At 41.5% G+C, this 14935-nt stretch overlaps 1 pseudogene; it reads right to left on the reverse strand.

Annotated features, from left to right (window-relative positions):
• Positions 1–7861: 7861 nt before the first annotated feature.
• LOC127692023 (sorting nexin-18-like) lies at positions 7862–14676 on the reverse strand (annotated as a pseudogene).
• Positions 14677–14935: the final 259 nt, after the last annotated feature.

The following is a 14935-nucleotide window of genomic DNA, read 5'->3' on the forward strand; positions in this document are numbered from 1 at the left end:
ATAAATTTGAGAATTGCTTTTTCTAACTCTGTGAAGAACTGAGTTGGGATGTTAATGGGGATTGCATAGAATCTGTATATTGCTTTTGGCAAGATGGCCATTTTAATTATATTAATCTTGCCAATCCACGAGCATGGAAGATTTTTCCATTTTCTGAGATCTTCTTTGATTTCCTTCTTTAGAGATCTGAAGCTCTTGTCATATAGGTCTTTCACTTGTTTGGTTAGAGTCACCCCCAAGATACTTTACACTGTTTATGGCTATTGTGAAGGGTGTCATTTCCCTAGTTTCTTTCTCAGTCTGATTATCCTTTGAGTATATAAAGGTCACATTTTTAAAACAGTGCAGAAAATCACATACATAAAATAGTAATGTCGAGTCCTTGTGAATTTTAACCATATTTTATCAGCCAATATTCAAGCCAATTGATACAAAATCTTTTGAGGAAGTAACATTTGAATGATGGTTTGAAATTATAATAGAGCTTAATCTGGAAACACACATTCTATCTATTTATATTTTATGTATTATGTTTAAAATTCAGAGTAGCCTTTATTTTCAGGCTTAAGTATGCATAAAGCCCCAATATCTATCTGGATTTATTTCAATTAATTTATTAAAGATTTAATTATCCATGGAGATATATACAAAACATGAAGAAAGATATATAGAAAATTCAGATTGCAACAAAAATGCAATAATACTCCCTCTTTTCTCTACCATTGTAAAAGTTGATATGAAAATAAGTGGTTGCCAAGGTTGGTTTCAAAATGTTTTCATCAAGCATGTATTACATGAGAAAAGTAAAAAATTCTGAAGCCATTTCCTCCACTACCCTGGCTCTAATCCTAAAAATGCCAGGAGGAAACATATATAGCTTGTAAACACAACAAGTAGCAACCTATAAAATAAAGAAACAAAATGAATATTTCTCCCGTGGAAGCAAATAACACCCAAGAGGAGTAGACAGCAGGAAATAATCAAACACAGGGCTGAAATCAACCACGTAGAAACAAAAAGAACTATACAAAGAATCAAACAAACCAGGAGCTGGTTCTTTGAAAAAAACCAACAAGATAGACAAACCCTTATCTTGGGATTACATTCTGTAATTTTTTTTTTTTTTTTTGCCAATATTCACTTTGAGGACTCAAAGGGCAGACCTTAGATGAAATGCCTTAGAGTCAGGGGAGGGAACTTGTTGATCCCATTTCCAGTAGAAAAAAGAGGGCATCAAGTAGAAGGGTGGGGTTGCCATCCAACAGTAAAAAATTCTGACCCAGAAGAGTTCCCATCTGAAAGAACTGCAGGGACAAAAATGGAGAAAATCCTGAGGAAAAGGATGTCTAGAGACAAGCCCAAACTGAGATCCACCCAAGGGGAGTCTGCAACTATTACTCATGCTGAGTTGTGCACAAAAAAGGGGGCCTATCATGACTGCACTTTGAAAGACCCACCAAGAGGCTGAAAGAGTCAGATGCAGATATTTATTCTGAAGCAATGGAAATAGACTCAAGACCCCATTGGTTGAACTAGAGAAAAGCTGGAAGAAACTGAGGAGGAAGGCAAACCTATTGGAAGACCTGTAGTCTAAACTGACATGGACCCCAGACCTCTCTCAGACACTGAGCCACAAACCAGGCAGCATACACCAGCTGATATGAGGCCCCCAGTACATATACAGCAGAGGACTACCAGGTCTACACTCAGTCAGCCAAGATGCACCTAACCCTAAAGAGACATGAGGCTCCAGGGAATTGGGAGGTCTGGTGGGGTAGAGGTTGGGGGTATCTCCCTCTTGGAGATGGGAGCAAGGAGGAGGTATTGGATGTAGAACAGTCAGAGGCTGGACCAGGAGAGGGATAAAGTCTGGACTATAAAAAAATGATTAAATAGTAATAATAATGATAATAATAATGATGATGATGATGATAATAATAATAATAATTTCATGATATTATTGATAATTTATAATAATTATTGTTATTATAAAACAACTAAGACTAAGATTTAAAAACTGCAAGAAAGAATCAAAACACAACCACTCACTGTACTCACCAGTACACCCCAGATTAATAGATGACAACAAATAGCTTCATGGAAGCTTGTGATTTCCAAGCAGAATATCTTCTTTGTTAACTAGGGGTACTTCTAGTTTATAATTTTCTGCCTCAATTTTGTAAATTTCTGTGACTACACATAGGCATTTGGCAACTTTATATGATAACAAAACAAATACAAAGAAACAAACAAAAATAAAAATTATGTGTATTTAGTCATCACATATAGCAGTTAAAATGATATATTCTGAATATTATATAAATTTTTAATTTCTGTGTGTGCATCTGTGTGTGTTTGTGTGTGTGTGTGTGTGTGTGTGCATCTGTGTGTGTGTTTGCACACATGCTTCTACTTAGTAGCATTTGTCTCTCCTTCCTAGTACAAGGACTTACTGGGGGCATCACATTTGTCAGCAAATGGTTTTAACTTCTAAGCCACCAAACTAGTTCAAGGCTTGTAGCTTTAAAAACCCAGTTGAGGTTCATAAATGGAGCCAGGTCTCACCTCAGGACATTAGTGCACACCTTTAGTAATTCCACCACTTTGGATATGGAGACAGGAGGATTTATAGATTCATGATAGCTTTGTCTATATAACAAGACCCTTACTCACAACAAAACAAATTATAAATGTCCACCATAGCGGACCACATCCGAGATGTCAGTACTTAATAAGCTGTGACAGGAGGAACACCACAAGTTTCAGACAGCCTGAAGTATCCAATTACTGTATGTCATAAAACTTCCCTTCTCATAAAGTGCCAGACCACTCCTTTTTTACTATTTCTTAAACTTAATTAATGCCCATCCACTTAATTGAGACAGGTAAAACCAATGTCTACAATGAGGAGGCTGTGCCACATAGTTCAGCCTATTTGTCAGTTCCCCACTGGCAGCCTGCTGATCCATGAGATCAGTCCTGCTGTTAACCTTGTCAGAAATTCTAGGAACCCCATTGGAAGATGTTCAACACCCTCCTGAGGAGGATCCCATGGCTTCTCACAAAGATGTAATGCCAAATGGGATTACCTCCGAAAGGTATTATTCATGTACTTTATCATATCCACTTAAATGAAGAGTATCAACAGGGCCCTGCTCAACTTTTCACAAGGTAATTAAAGACCCAAAAGAGTTCTCTCAGCAGATAGGATCTCCTCTCTCTACAGGGCATTCCATCAACAAGAAAGAAAGCAAGTCCCTGAGGCTATAGGCACCTTACTGCTGTTCTGTGAAATTCCCACTTTAACAATGGCTCCCTAGGTGGATACAAGAAAAGAAATATCAGAATCATGGAGAGAGGGAAGGAAGAAAATAATGTGGTTTGGAGAACATCTTGAGACTCTTCCTCTTCCTCACTCATATGGATTCGGGTGAGCCTAAATGGAACCTGTGATGCTATTGTCTTTTCATATTCCTATTCTGGCTGGATCCTGAGAGGGCTATGGGCATCCCTTTATTCCCTTTGGTCTTTCTTCAAGCATATTCAAAACACAGTATAGAATACAGAAATCATGCTTAGGAGATGGGAAGTTTAAAAAAGTGTGGTTGTATAACATGTGTTCTTTAGCTTGACAAATCTCAGTTTCTTGCTTCCACTCACTCTCCATCCTCAGGTCAATTAGTCAAGAGTCACTATATTTCATAATATAATAGAAATGTTTATGATAATATTAATGTAGGCAGATAATATTTCATATAATTCCACTCCTTTTATGATACATAAGAAATAAAGATATTAAAAAAGAAATAAGAAATAAAATTGACAAAGAAATAAGAAAAAATTGACAAAGAAGGATTGTGTCTTATTTTTGTTATTAGAATGCATGAGTAAATATTTTTGTTTCCTCTTCCTTATACATTTCTGAAACTTGATGAGAGGACTTTAATCTGGGAATCTCTGTCAGGGCTGAGCAAAATGAAAATGAAAATTGTTATGAGATTCTATCCTTCAGTAGTCATAATTTCCAAGATCAGTAAAACAAAAGACAGCAAATGATAGCAAAGATGATGGGAAAAACCAAAGACTTTTGCTGTTGGTTAGAGTGAACACTGGACGAGTCCTTGTGAAATTCATTGTGGTGTTTTCCCAAAAGGAAGAAAGTAAATCAATGTTCCAAAAGATCCAGCTATATCAATATTTGGCATATATGCCATTGACTCTGTATGCTACTACAGATATTTCCTTATATATGTTTATTTCTGTTTTATTTATAATAACTAGAAAATGGAAACTGTCTAGATGTGCATCACCTGACAAACAGGTAGTAACAACATGTCACATTTACACAATCAAACAGCATTCATCCACTAAGAAAAGCAAAATCATGATACTTGCAGATGAATGGGCAGCACTAGGAAAAACTTGAGGAAGGTTGTTGTGATGTTGGCATGAAAATTGCCCAAGGCATCCTGTATGTTTGTGTTTTAGATATGATGGATACAGCCTAATTTATGCTTACACAATGTGGACTTAGAGAAGAAATCCATGCTGTTTTGAGAAAACTATTCTCCTATACAACCATATAACACAATGTCACTAATTAGTGTGGTTGTTACAAGCCAAGGCTTAAGCCAATATATTCCAAAAGGATTGAAAGATAAACAAATTTTGAGTGTGAATTCAATGTATCTCTCTCTTTTAAAATTATCTTTAATCTTCTTTTACTGGGCAGTCTTCATCCCTTTCCTGTTCTTCCTTCCTACAGTTCCTCTTCCCATTCATCCTGAAAGGATAAAAAATACATCCTAACTCTCCAATGACCCAAAAAGGTCAGAAGTTCGAGACCCTGCTCTTTGTTAGAAACTAGGTGAAAGGTCGCATTCCAGAGACTACCCTTAGTTATAATCTAGGCAAGAGGGCCTTGAGTTCCAGAGCTGAAACGGGCATGTGAACAAGCACACACACACACACACACACACACACACACACACACACACACACACACAAACACACCCCGAGAATTGCCCTTTTTATGTCTTTAAAGAATTAAAAATGGAAAAACCTCCCATGCTCATGGATCGGCAGCATTAATATAGTTAAAATGGCCATTTTGCCAAAAGCACTATAAAAATTCAACACAATACCCATCAAAATCTCAACTCAATTCTTCACAGAGTTAGAAAGAGCAATTCTCAAATTCATCTGGAATAACAAAAAAGCCAGGATAGCTAAAACTATTCTCAACAACAAAAGAAATTCTGGGGGAATCAGTATCCCTGACCTCAAGCAATACTACGGAGCAATAGTGTTAAAAACTGCATGGTATTGGTACAGTGACAGGCAGGAGGATCAATGGAACAGGATTGAAGATCCAGAAATGAACCCACACACCTATGGCCACTTGATCCTCGACAATGGGGCTGAAAACATCCAATGGAAAAAAGATAGCCTTTTCAACAAATGGTGCTGGTTCAACTGGAGGTCAGCATGCAGAAGAATGCGAATTGATCCATCCTTGTCTCCTTGTACTAAGCTTAACTCCAAATGGATCAAGGAACTCCACATAAAGCCAGACACTCTGAAGCTAATAGAAAAGAAACTGGGGAAGACCCTTGAGGACATAGGTACAGGGGGAAAGTTCCTGAACAGAACAACAATAGCTTATGCTCTAAGATCAAGAATTGACAAATGGGACCTCATAAAATTACAAAGTTTCTGTAAAGCAAAGGACACCATCAAAAGGACAAATCGGCAACCAACAAATTGGGAAAAGATCACCAATCCTACATCAGATAGAGGGCTAATATCCAGTATATATAAAGAACTCACAAAGTTAGACTCCAGAAAACCAAACAACCCTATTAGAAAATGGGGTACAGAGTTAAACAAATAATTCTCACCTGAAGAACTTCGGATGGGCTAGAGGCACCTTAAGAAGTGCTCAACATCATTAGTCATCAAGGAAATGCAAATCAAAACAACCCTGAGATTTCACCTTACACCAGTCAGAATGGCTAAGATTAAAATCTCAGGAGACAGCAGTTGTTGGCGAGGATGTGGAGAAGAGGAACACTCCTCCACTGCTGGTGGGGTTGCAAATTGGTACAACCACTCTGGAAATCAGTCTGGCGGTTCCTCAGAAAACTGGGCATGCCTCTTCTGGAAGATCCTGCTATACCACTCCTGGGCATATATCCAGAGGATTCCCTAGCATGTAATAAGGATATATGCTCCACTATGTTCATAGCAGCCCTATTGGTAATAGCCAGAAGCTGGAAAGAACCCAGGTATCCCTCAACAGAAGAATGGATGCAAAAAAAAATGTGGTATATACACAATGGAGTACTATTTAGCCATTAGAAACAATGAATTCATGAAATTCTTAGGCAAATGGATGGAGCTGGAGAACATCATACTAAGTGAGGTAACCCAGTCTCAAAAGATTGGTATGCACTCACTAATAAGTGGATATTAGCCTGGAAAACTGGAATACCCAAAACATAATCCACACATCAAATGAGGTACAAGAAGACTGGAGGAGTGGCCCCTGGTTCTGGAAAGACTCGGTGTAGCAGTATAAGGCAAAACCAGAACAGGGAAGTGGAAGGGGTGGGTGGGAGAACAGGGTGAGGGAAGGGAGCTTATGTGACTTTCGGAGAGTGGGGGCCCAGAAAAGGGGAAATCATTTGAAATATAAATAAAAATATATCAAATAAAATAAAAATACATCGTAAAACAAAAGAAAAAAGAGAGAAGAGACAATATCAAGGTAGAATATTGGACATACCTGGGGGAGTGAGAGAAACACTTATTTCATAAAGCAAAGGGTGCTTCTATAACATTTTGGGAGTTATCTTAGTACAGAATCTGATGGAGATGTTTGGGAAGGAATGGAAATCTAAGGAAAATAAATAACAATTACTTTTACTTCCTGTTCAGGTAAAAGTAAGTGTTAGTGTGGTTATTAACAATCCAGATAGGAGTCACTAGTCAATGAAGTGCCATTTTCTTTTCCTGTAGGCAAGGGAAATGACTCTAATCTCTGAACAAGATTAATTTTTATTAAATACTAATTTTGGTTTTGATCTTTTTGTTTGTTTGATTCTAACCACCAGGAATCCATATGTAATCTATCTTGAGTTGGGCAAATCTTGGGATTTTAGAATATATGGACTCTCTGATAACTAATTAGATTTAATTTTTAGGAGAACCTGGGTATTTCCTTGACCTCAACATAAATTAGCTACATAAACTTTATTGAATCCTAATAAGTGTGTGTCTTCTTCTATAGGCTTCAAAGATTCCTGTGATTTTTTTCATGCATTAGACTCTAAGGTTCACAGTGCTGATGAAATCTACATGCTGTCCTTTTCACATTCACTTTGAATAGGTTTAAAAAACTAGAAACTGAGAACCTTTGGAGATGTATATATATCCTAATACTTTGGACAAATAGTTCTCATATTGTTGCACATATATTATTGTGGTTATCTATCTATCTGTCTATCAATCTATCTATCTATCTGTTTCTGAAAATATGTTATTCCTTACAATTTTTCAATTACAAAAAATATTTTTGAAGCCACTAAGTCTAAGAAAAGGCAATGTATGTTTCAGTGTGTCAAATGGCATGAGCCTTAGATAATTGACATCACAATTGTCCATCAGTCTGACTACTAAATGAGCCTCAGACCTCAGTAGTTTGTCTACCAACTTTAGTCACCAATTTGATGTTTAATAGGAAGAAGGCAAAATAAAATTTAAATTCTATTGAAAGATTCTCACTTCCAGGCTCCACAGAAAAGGTATTTTTATATCTACTTTGAATCTCAGACTAACCATATCAGGATTTGTTATCTATTTATTCCTCCACAAAATGGATTTCCCACTTCTTGGTCACTTTTTGGGAAAATATTATTTGTTGTTGTAAAAAATGCTGCATCTGTGATTTAAAGTCTCTTACTCTAATTTGATGGAAGTGATGAATCTCGGCCAATGTGGTGAAGGAGATAGTGTTACAGCGGTCTTGAATGACATCAGCTTTTGGACCTCTATCCTCCCTTCTTCCCCGTGTAGCCGACTCTCCTTTCCTTTGGTAAGAGCTCCTTTCAGAACATGGATGATGTCTGGGAAGTTGGCCAGGTGCCGCTGATACAGTGCTAACAGTCCATGACCAGGTCCATGGCCTGCCTGGGCTGCTCAGCGAAGAGATGGCTGATGGCATCATAGGCGTCTCCAGGGAAAGCAATGGCCTGGTTCAGACCCGCGGACAAGGCCTGCTGATGCAGCTTAAAGGCTTAGCTGCGGCCCAGGAAGGACTGGCCCACCTTCTGATGCTCCTTCTTGAAGCCAGTCACCTGCTTGCGCGCGCGAACTCGTTGGCAGTGTGGTTGAGCTGCAGCGCGCTGTCATCCATCTTGGGGAAGGATTTGAAGCAGTCTTTCTTGCTCTCCACCTCCTGCAGGTCGAGGGCTGCGGCAGGTGGTGTGCTCAGAGTGAGGAAGAAGTTGGAGCCACCATCTCATCCTTCTCAGCCTTCTGCTTACCCTGTTTCCAGGTCTTCTCATCAGTGCTGCTGGGACAGTTCAAGAAATGCTGGAAGACATGGCACTGCGCGAGCACAGGGTGGCTGGCCATGTGGTTCATCCAGCAGATCAGACCCTTCCTGCGCTTGGAGATGGAGTCCTCCTCTAAGCGCCTGGTGGCCTGCTTCTCGGGCAGATGGGGCACCGAGATGACGGGAAATTTCTCTGCCAGGCACGCACACAGCCAGTCCAAGTGCTGATAGCACCTGTGCGCGGGCACCTGGGTATGCATGAGCACCAGCTTGTAAGAGATGCAACTCTTCAGTCCTTGAACTTGGTCTGCTCGGTGGGGTCGTAGATGGTGCACTGGAAAGGGTAGGGGTTCTCTTGCCACTCGGGCCGTAGGGACCCAGCACCATGCACAGATTGTCCCCATCCTTCACAAAGCCTGACACCTCTCTCAGCACCAAGGCCTCCCGGCCCGACCTGACCGAGGTGGAGAAGTGATTGAGGTTGAGGCTCACTGTGGCGGAGCTCTTGGCTCCAGACACTTGCTGAGGTGGGGGTGCCGAGACGCCAGGTGAGCCCAGCGACAGGTCCCAGCGTGTGGACAGAGGTACCCGCTGGCCGCGCTGCCGCCCGCCGCTGCCGAGCCTGCAAGGTCTGGGTATGCGCCGCTGCCCAGTGCACCTGGCTTGTCGACCACCGTGGAGCTGTCGTCCCACTCGTCCTCCCAGTCATCATCACTGCCTAGGCTGGCCTGGTGACCCTGGAGGAGCTGCTGGGGCGACGGCTGTAGGGCGCCCCTGCTGGAAGGAAGCTGGCGATGCCAGCTGCCAGGAGCTGGAAGGTGGCTGGCGGCACGTCGGGCAGAGGCTCAAAGCCGCTGGGCGGCGCATTGGCGGAGCGGGCTGAGCTCCCTGGCTGCCTTGGGCCGGTGGGCCAGGCTCGGTTGTGCAAATCACCTGTACAGAGGAGGTCAGGAAGAGACCGCGGTGGCCATGGCTGCTGATCCCTTCGAGCAAGCCCTCCAAGTCCTGCTCACTGCACAAGCTCAACACCTCCTGCTCCTGCAGTGAGATCTCAACAGGGTTCTTGAACTTAAAGCTTTAGAGCGCCAGGGCAAGCAGCACCACCTTCCCAAGCCCCGTGCCCCGAGTTCGGGCCAGTCAGAGGGCCCAGTGGTCACTATCCGCGTCCCTGAACACAAAGGGAGCTTGGAAGGAGCTTAGAAGGAGCTTGGAAGGCAGCACAAGGTCCGCTTCCTGCTCTGCTCTCGCCCTCCCTGCAGATCTGCTCTGCTAGCAGGAGCTACTGCTGCACAGGCCCCTTCTGGCCAGGGTGGGGCCCGGGCCTCCCCACAAGGTTTTCTTACCACTGGCCCTTTACATGTCTGTGCCTAAATGAGTACAGAAAGTGAATCTCTAAGTGTCCTTGTTGCAATGCTTACATTCCATTCCACATCTGTCCCAGACACACACTTTTTCTTCACTTCTCCTATTAGATCCTTCCCTATTATTCTCACCTCTCCTTGCTTGTTGGTCTAAGTGAAGACACAGATTAGGTCTTTTCATATCACAGCTGGCCCTGTACACAAAGACACAACCCAATCCCCAGACCGACTTGCTGCTGGCCAATGCAGAGTTGTAAGTGAGGTGGTACTATCAGTACAGGACTAGGCTGAGGGGCCAGGTCATCACTTGTAAATGTTCCTAGATCAAAACATGAGGAGGACACAAAGCATTCTAATCTCCAATGCTCTGTAGAGTAGAAATTAATTTATGGACAGTGGGTGAGGCTCCAGACATGGCTCAGTACTGAAAAAAACATCTCATTCAATCGGAACTTATTTGATCTCAGCACCTATATGTTTGCACATAAGTTCTCTACTCAATTTCTAATTTCCTTGGGTGACCTTGGTTCTAATAATGAATTCATATACCTACATATCGACCAAAAATTCACATGCACAAAGTCTTCTGAAAAAAATAGAAATCCATGAACATAGAACTCTGTAACCGTGTACCAGCTCATGAGCCTGCCTGGGTCTCCTCAGTCTTGATGCATGTACCTAAGGGGAGGTGGGGTGGGGGATCAGGCAGAGAACCCATGGGGAAGTAGAGAGTGTGGAGTTCTAGGGGAAGCTTAAAGTCCCTGAAAATCCCAAGACAGCAAGAGATGGAGAATATGGAATATTTTAGCCTGGTGTATATGGACTTCCTACTCAGCCATTAGCTCTCCTTGATTTGAATCAGAGAAAGAATAATAGTATTTATGTTGTAGACTCTGAATGTGTTTTCTGAGGAGACCTCATGGCTACAAGTTGAGAACCTGTTGGAGATAATAAAAGATAGAAAATCTTGCCAATTTTCCTATTGTTTAGCGCCCTGAGCATAGGCCCCTCAGGAGTTGCTCTAGGAGTTTAGTGTGACTGGGATAAACTACATATATATGTTTTGGGCTGAGTTAAATGCCAAATTTAAACAGTGCCTGAAGGAACATGGGATGCGGAAATTCAGCAATGAAGAAGGAACAAATGCTCTGAACTTCATGATAGTTTAGGTAGAAAGTTGCTAATATCTTTCCTTTCTTTTTCACTAAGGTTCAAGGTAATCAGATAAGTCACCCAGAAGACAAAAAGTATGCTATTCTGCCTTACATCTCAAGTCCTGCTTCTTGGGATAGAGAGAGAAGTACACGAAGACATCTAGCCAGTTTGGATTACATAGTTAGACCTGATCGCAAGTAAAGCCAATTCTAGAGAGGAGAGAAGGGCTGTGCTGATATGTTGGTGATTCTCCATCCACAAGCAAAGAACCTCTCAGGTGATTTCATTAACACACTTAAAGAGCAGTTTATCCTCCTTGCTGCTGACATTTTCCTGTTAGCATAGTAAGAGGCATTTTTAGTCTATGAGGTATCAGGTACAGTGACCTGTCTGAATGACAATCATGCATTTTTGAGGTAGGATATCCATATAAGGCAGGCTGGCCACATGATTTTCTTGCCTCAGGTTCAGTGAGCTTTGAGTGACAGTGATGTTGATGTTCTATTTAGGCCAGGGTTACTGATATAGCATGCTCAAGTTCTGGAGAACCAAACTCCACACATCACCAATATAGCTGCCATAAGCTAAAAGATACTAAATAGTTTAAAGACACAGGTGACAAGAAAGACTCATTGATCACAAGCTCTGTTGCTGTGATCTCTTAGGCGACTTACCTTTAAATGGTCAAGAGAGATTCAGAGGGAGCAGCGGGATGAAGTTCTCCACAGACTGACTGGAGCCACCTGAGGAGACAGAGATTCTAAGATGAATTAGGGAAGTGGCATGCCTGTCACTTACTGTTGAGTGCCTCTCCCCTCTGCATTGTGAGAGCACTATGCATCTATCTCCATCTGTGACATGGCTTTCTAGATAGACGTACCAGGCTGAAAGACTGGCCACCACACTGGTCCTGCAGTTGGCATCCCAGGACCCTTACAGATTTTATCCAGAGATATCTGAAAGAGAGAACATGATTGGACAGCTGTTAGGGTCCCACACATTTTGTTTGAAGTCCAGGAAAAGGAGGAAGCAGTGGATGCCACAGTTATTTATCATGAACTAACACACAAGTCTGGTTTCATGGTGACTCACGGCGGTTTCTCAAGAGTACAGTAGAGAAAATAGCTATACAATTGTAAACAACCATTTTGCAGTATGTGTGTCTACATGTGCCTCTCTGTCACGGGAGGTTTCTCCAATTGTGTGTGATACATGAGTATGTACAGAGATGAGGGTCTCCATGAGTGAGAGATTATGCTTGTAGATGTGAGCATTCATACATGTGTACTTAGTCCTGTGTGGGCTTTCTCTGCCTTTATGCATACAGCACAATGAATAAATCAAAGACTTTGATCTCAGGGGCTCTATTGCTGCCCTGAAGCCTGTTACCAAGGCTCAAAGGGTATTTGAGCAAGAGAAAGATGTGGGAAGGCTGGGCTATACTTGTCAGGCAGGAAGGTCAATTGAGTTTGGAAGAGGGATGGAAGCTTCTCTGGATTCCCCTATTTAGGAAACCATGAAATTATCTATCAGTTTAATCATCCAAACACCCAAGAAGCTGCATCACATACTGTTTTGCAGGTGTGTATTGTTGTGAGCATAGGTGAAAGCAGGGCTTTTCACAGAGCAGCTTACAGCATAAATAAAACATAGATTTCTGGATAGATCAAAGCTGTAGGCATTTTGATGGGATAGCTCATTTCAACTTACTTCAGGTTGTACAACAATCTACCTACCCATTTGGTTCTCGCTGTTTACAGCTCTGTTCCCTATCTTCTGCTTCCATCAGTATCTTTTCATACTCCTGCATCTGCTTTTGTCCCGTCTGTCTGTCTCGTGCCCTGGTCAACCCCAGTAGTTTTGACCTTTCTATTGGCTGTCAGATATTGGTAATTAGCAATCAGCAGTAAGGCAGTGCCAGAATATCTATTGGATTGCCACCAGGCAATGACATTCATATTTTGAGCAACTGTAGATCAGCAAATTTTAAAATCTAAAACACAGTGATGGTTCAGAAATGACAGCATCAAACTCCTGCCATCACTTAGCTCTTTGTCACTACAGATTTAACAATTGAAAATACAGAGATGCACCTTCATCTCTGTAAGGAATGTCACCTGAACAGTGGTGGATATGTGCAAACAGCATGCAAATGTAGAGGTCAGAAGACAATTTCAGATGTTGCTTTATGTTACCTTCCACTTTCATAGTTGTGAGCCAGCTTATGAGGTACTAGAAACTAAAGTTGGATCTTCTGCAAGAGCAGTACATGCTCTTAATCACTAAAGCATCTCTCTAACTCTCATCTAAGATACTTAGCATTTATTGGCTTGTTTGTTTGATATGGATCACTAAAGGGATAAAGGTTTGGAGGCCAGCAGATAATTTCAGGAAGGGAGTTCTCTTTTAGATCTGTATATTTAATTTGAGAATGAAACTTAGGTTACCAAACAGAAAAGCTCAACAAAGTAAGACTTCGCAAACAGACAGAAGGAAAGAGCTCAAGAGAAGACACAAGAAACTGAGACATATTTTTACACATTCAGGAGTCCTATAAAAATACTAAACTGAAAGACAGGTTTGGGGAAGACTTGTTTGCACACCCCAGTACACCCTATGTTTGCTGCCTCACTGTCTGTGTATACAAATAAGCTTTGATCAGTTGACTTAGAAGGCTTTGTTCTCCTTGTGTCTAGTCTATCCTATGGAAAGTATACTATTTATTCTTATTTTACTACTTCAGGATTTCCTGAACTCTGAGGAGAGGTATTTAATTGAAGTATCTCATATCGAGTGCTGTGCTGCTCTCTCTCTCTCTCTCTCTCTCTCTCTCTCTCTCTCTCTCTCTCTCTCTCTTTTCTCTGTGTGTGTCTGTCTGTTTGTTGGTCTTTCTGTATGTATCTCTGTCTCTCTATCTCATAATGTCTGATTGTTTGTATTTGTTCCCATCAGATGCATGAAAAACCTCCTCTGATGGCTAAATGAGGCACTGATTTATGAGTATATCAGAGTATCACAAGAACCAACTAAATTGTTACATTTATTTATATATGCATGTATTTTTAGATCTGTAGGATTGATATTATTTAAGTATTTTGAATATCTAGTTTCTGTTCTTGGCCACTCAAGCAGTGTCAAATATGTGTGTAAATCCGTTGAGGCACAGGAGTGGCAAAACTCTCCTGAGCACCTCCAACTGCCAATTTCTATGCAGAGAACACTCTAACTGCCCTCCAGGCAGGCCTCAGACTTCCCCATCCACACTCCATCCTTACAGAGTAGCCCAAGCACACATGTTGAAATCCCACCAATTCCTATCTTCAAAGATTTGTGCCCAACCCCAAGAACAGGGATATATCCCTGTCTTCTACTCAGTTTGTTGCTGGCTTTCATCTGAGCAGAGGCAGCCAGCCCAGTAGAAGTTAAGTTTGGTTCTTCCTCCCAGCCCCATGCTCCCAGGAATAAGACTCAAACTCAACATATATTTACAAATACTCTAGTCATATAGTTAGACCAATTTCTGACTTTATCATAACAAAAATTAACCCATTTATTCTAATTCATATTCTGCTGTGTGTCTGGTTACCTTTGCTCAGATACCATGGGCCTGTCTTGTCACATATTCTCAGGTGAATCTTCCAATCAGCACTGTCCCAAAATACTTTCTGCTTCTGGTATGTCCCACCTCCTACAGTCTGCCTAAACTATTGGCCAGCAGAATTTAATTGACAGGTGTCTGATCTATACAAACAGAAGATATTCTCTCCACATACCTCTCTGGGTTTTCCCCTCCCAACAAATCTGTTGTGTGAGATTTCTCTGGCTGTTTGACTCTGTAGTATTCCTTGTCTTCTGATTGCCA

The sequence above is a fragment of the Apodemus sylvaticus genome, chromosome 9, assembly GCF_947179515.1.
Source record: "Apodemus sylvaticus chromosome 9, mApoSyl1.1, whole genome shotgun sequence".
Lineage (NCBI taxonomy): Eukaryota > Metazoa > Chordata > Mammalia > Rodentia > Muridae > Apodemus > Apodemus sylvaticus.